This window comes from Clupea harengus, chromosome 7 (genome assembly GCF_900700415.2).
Source record: "Clupea harengus chromosome 7, Ch_v2.0.2, whole genome shotgun sequence".
Classification (NCBI taxonomy): domain Eukaryota; kingdom Metazoa; phylum Chordata; class Actinopteri; order Clupeiformes; family Clupeidae; genus Clupea; species Clupea harengus.
In genome coordinates this window covers 18,305,413-18,311,003 of record NC_045158.1, presented here as the reverse complement: position 1 = coordinate 18,311,003, position 5,591 = coordinate 18,305,413, and positions in this window count along the sequence as shown.

The window sequence follows — 5,591 nt, the reverse complement described above, 5'->3', positions numbered from 1 at the left end:
TGTTTTCAGTGTGGAAAGACCTTTAACCACATGTCTAGTCTCAAGACACACCAGATGATCCATACTGGGGTGTTACGACCCCCTGTGCCCCTGCGCACCCTGCCTGCAGTCCCTATACTGGCCATATGGAGGCAGCAGGCTGTGGACATGCAACGGAGCATAATGACCGGTGAGTATGGCGCCAGGTGTGGATATAAAAACACTGCTACGCCTGATGGGAGGCCCCTTCTCAGCTTCCGCTACTCTCACACACACTTTTGACAAATGCTCCTACTCACGTACATACCCACTTCACGCATCCACGCATCTTTGGAAACCCCTAGACTTTCTCCTTTGGATCAAACTTTGTAGTAAATAAATAGTCTTTTGTTACAATCCGCCACATTGTCTGTCTCTACCGTTTTTATGTTGCGACCCACGAGCCGGTCGTAACATGGGGAAAAGCCACATTAGTGTTTTCAGTGTGGAAAGACCTTTAACCACATGTCTAGTCTCAAGACACACCAGAGGATCCATACTGGGGAAAAGCCACATCAGTGTTCTCAGTGTGGAAAAACCTTTAACCATCTTTCCAATCTCAAGTCACACCAGAGGATCCATACTGGGGAAAAGCCACATCAGTGTTTTCAGTGTGGAAAGACCTTTAACGAAATGTCTAGTCTCCATAATCATCAGATGATCCATACTGGGGAAAAGCCACATCAGTGTTCTCTGTAGGTGGGTTTTCCTACCCATGTTTTAATGCTCATTTTCTCTATGCAAATATTTAATCCTGGTTGGAAACGCATGCGATGCGCATTAACTTCCCCAATGCGCATAGAAATACGATTCGTTGGAGGGAGGTAGTTTAACTAGTTATTCGAATTTAGTTAATGCGCTTAACGTAGATGGAAACAGTTTATTTGAGCGATTTGCGTCCTTTGTGTTTATGTTTACTGTAAATCCTCAAATAAAGACGGGATTCAATTAGAGGCCGGGCTTCAGATAGTAGCCGGGGGCGTGGTCGATACGGACAAATAAAGGCCGGGCCACGAATGCAGGCCGGGGTAAAATAAGGTACTGGTAGCCTGTTTTACTGTAGCCTACCAGCATCAGTCCATCAGCACAAAGCAGACATCACAATTTAATTTAATGCGTTTCATAAATACATGTTCTTCTCATGTTTAATGTTGTTGACTAATTTCATGGGCTGTTAGCAACAAAAAAAAGAAATGTTTCAGCCTACTAGGTGAATTTGTTATTATACAGTTACTTGCCAAAACGATAGAAGACATTCCTCTAAAATACCTTTTTTAATGATTTTGTTGCCGTTTCGTGATTTCCGCTAAGAAAAAAACTGTTCTTCAGGCTAATACAACTTTAAAGTTCCAGGTGTTGCGTAACAACCCATTACTTGCTGACTTCAAGTTACAATGACTTTCCTCTGCGTTAAATGACCGGACTACTTGCGGAATGATATGAAAGCTGTGAATTAGTCATTGGTCATTAACTTTTCGCAGTGGTGAATATCAACACATTGCAGACCTGCGAATGTTGGGGTGCCCCATTCAAATCAACGGAACTTTTTAGAACATTCTGAAGAGCCGTATAATAAGTAAGGAATAAAGGCCTGCCCCTAATACAAGCCTGCCCCAAAAAAAGGCCTGTGCGCTGTGCAGCCTAAGTAAATAAAAGACCCCGGCCACAATTTGAGGATTTACGGTATGGTCGGAGTTGGACTGTAGACTACGTCCTGTTGCAGTGAGACACAACCGTGTTGCTGGCTGCCCCGAATGTGATGTTCCTCTACTGCTTCTCAAACTGCCAGCTAATCAGGGGGTTATTCGTCGTAAGGGCTTAAGTTAAGTCGATCACCAAAACCATGATTTTCTGACGGTTCAGTGGCTACTGAACTCAAAGAAAAAGCCTCTTTTTTTTTCTCTGCTGGCGAGAACGCTTATGAAGAATACAAGACCATAATCATGGCAAAATCAAACACCGCCACCGCTGTGAGAGCAAGACAAGAAGCTGTGTATGGGACTGTGTATGGGCGGATATCTATGTATGTATTAATTCATCCAAGTGTGAGAGTGGTTGGGTGGGTAGAGGGGACGCTTAGTAATCTCAAGATTGCAAATTCGATTCCCCTCACCTCCTTACCAAGTGTAGTTTTACATTTCCTTGTAAGTCGATTTGAATAAAAGCCTCTGCTAAATGACTAAATGTAAATGTATTAATAAGAAATGCAATAACTTGTAGCAGTGAAAATAAATTGTGTGTATTTCTCTCTTCTTATCCTGAGTCCACCTTAATCATTTTGTACGATAATGATATGCTATGGTGTACTAATAACACTGTCATATCATTATGAGTGCTTTGTTCTCCGCATCACCGACACTACAAAAATGTACCACTCGCAAAAAAGCGCGAGACAGTCAATGCTCGGCTGTGGTGTTTGCAATAAATGGCTCGAGAAGGTCTTGATTCCTTGTCGGCTGCATCTGTAGCGCTCAACCAAGAACTCATCATGATGGACTAATGGATCTTGGCGATCGCGAAGAAGTCTCTCCCTATGAAGCGCCAATCTAACTAATATCGCTCCTTGGTCAATGGGATCACTCCTTTTTCCGGGGGTGTGGCAAGCGTATCCAGTTTAATTTAAATGAGCCTGCGCTGGAGCAGGTTAGAGCTAATTTATGTGTTGCTATGGTGATTTTATCAAGTTGCTTCCACGAACCTAAAGGAGGGACTTATATTATCTCATCCTGAAAATAATCTCGGTAAGGAGCTACGACAAATAGGGCCCAGACCCTCCAGGATTTCGCGATGTTGCGATCGCAACTTTTAACACAAATTCAAAGATGCCCCCGGAATTCAGCGCAACTTTCCAGCAAATTTGACAAATCATCATCGTCTCCCACAACTCCCTCCCTTCCGTGGCTACACCAAGGGCGGAAATTCTGCCCTGCGGACATGGTGCAGACACTAGCAGAGTTCTAATCCGTTGTAAACAATGAGAATGGCTACACCAGACGTGGAAACGGAATGCAGCCCATGTCCGCTGAGAATTCAGAAATAGATCTGGCTTCTTATGTACTGTTCCCGCTATGTGTTTTACACCACCAGAGCGTTAATGTAGGTAAGCAGACAGCCAAACTCGATTACACAAGCCAGGTAGCGAGCGCCTTGCTCCTTTATTGATTGTCAGGTGAAATTTATGAGTGAAACTGTAATACAGAAAATACTTAGAAGGTATACTAATCACAGCAAGTTACTATTATATTCGTTAAAATAAGACAACAACAGATTGCAGCACAGCTGGCTAACAAGTGCTAACATTAGCCATTAACGAAACTATGAATGAATAACGGTCATAGTAACATAAATGACTAATAATTAACACTGTTCATGGAAATGAAATTTAGGTCACTTAAACGTGTTGTTTATCACAGTATGAAACAGTTAAAACACGTAGTCATTGTTTGTGTAGTCACAAGGGTGTGAGGAAAAGCATAACACAAGGTTTACTTTGAGCATACCGTAACTAGCATATGTTTCTAGATAACTGTCTAACAGCTGTTGCCATTCCCACGAGACGAACATTTGAATGATGTCAAAGTAAAAGTCCAATACTATACTGTGTTAATTTCCATAACAACAATACACGCAATATACTGCTGACCTAAATAAGCAGAGGGCAGAACAGCCTATTTTGCTAAATTTTTGTAGTCCTGGTAATCTTTTGTTTGGCATGTTGGTAAGGTTATTTAGAGCAGGGTTTCCCAACCCATGGGCCGCGGAACACCATCCACTGGGCCTCGAAAATGTTTCAGGTTTTTTTTTCCCCCCACTAATTTTCCAAGAAGAACTGATTTTTAGTTGAGAACAATATTAATTTGGGCTGTCAAAGTTAATTCGTTAATCTATTAGATTGACGGAACAATCGACAAAACTAAAGTTGTATGTAGCCATCACAGAAGCAGCTCGTCTAAGTTATCACCTTAATGCAAAGCACCCGACAGAAAGCAGTCCCAGGTTAGATGCTCGCCAACCCACACTCGACTTCTCTAGGAAAATAACTAGACCAGTCCGTGCAAAGGTTACCAACGCTGTAGCTGTTTGGGTTGCCGGTGACTGTCAACATAGTTGAAGACGGTGGGCTGACCGAGGTGTTCCGAATTGCTTCAGGGGACAATTCTTACAATTTACCGCTGAGGGGCACCATTGTGTCTCGCATACATTCCTTGTATGACGGCGAGAGAGCACGAAAAAATGATAAAACCATTACAATTATAGATCACACATTTCTTTGCAAGTGGCCAAACTTGCGAAATCGGCAGGGGTTCAAATACTTATTTTCCCCACTGTATGAACCCCTGCCGATTTCGCAAGTTTGGCCACTTGCAAAGAAATGTGTGATCTATAATTGTAATGGTAGGTGTATTTTAACAGTGAGAAATAGAATATCAACAAACAAATCCAGAAAACTGCATTTTATAACATTTATGACTTTATTTGTATTTGATGCAGAAAATAAGTATTTGAACCCCCAAGCAAACAGCAAGAATTCTGGCTCCCAATGACCAGTTATGTGCCTAAGAAGCACACAGATTAGTCCTCATTAGGCCTAACAAGGTACACCTGATCTCAACTGGTGACGTGTATAAAAGAAACCTGTCCAAAGAATCATACTTCACACCTTCAACCTCACCACCATGGGCAAGACCAAAGAGTTGACCAAGGATGTCAGAGATAAGACTGTAGACCTGCACAAGGCTGGAATGGGTTACAAAACCATCGGCAAGCAGCTTGGTGAGAAGCAGACAACTATTGGTGCGATTATTCGTAAATGGAAGCAACACCAAACAACTGTCCATCGCTCTAGGTCTGGGGCTCCATGCAAGATATCCCCTCGTGCGGTATCGGTGATCATCCGAAAGGTGCAGAATAACCTCAGAACTACACAGGGGGAGCTTGTGGATGATCTCAAGGCAGCTGGGACCACAGTCACCAAGAAAACCATTGGCAACACACTACGCCGTCGTGGTTTGAAGTACTGCAGAACTCGCAAGGTCCCCCTGCTCAAGGAAGCACATGTACAGGGCCGTCTGAAGTTTGCCAATGAACACTTGAATGATTCTAAGGAGGATTGGGAGACAGGATGTGGTCAGATGAGACCAAAATCAAGCTCTTTGGCATCAACTCGACTTGCCGCGTTTGGAGGGGACTCCACTGCATTGAGGGGACTATGGATGGGGCCATGTAAATGTGGAATATTGGGCTTGAACCTCATTCCCTCATTCCCTCCCATTGAAAACGCAACCTTAAGGATTTGGAGAGGATCTGCAAAGAGGAGTGGACCAAAATCCCTCCTGAGATGTGTGTAAACCTGGTGACCAACTACAAGAAAAGTCTGACGTCTGTGCTTGCCAACAAGGGTTATTCCACCAAGTACTAAGTCATGTTTTGCTAGGGGTTCAAATACTTATTTTCTGCATCAAATGCAAATTAAGTCATAAATGTTATAAAATGCAGTTTTCTGGATTTTTTTGTTGATATTCTGTTTCTCACTGTTAAAATACACCTACTATTACAATTATAGATCACACATT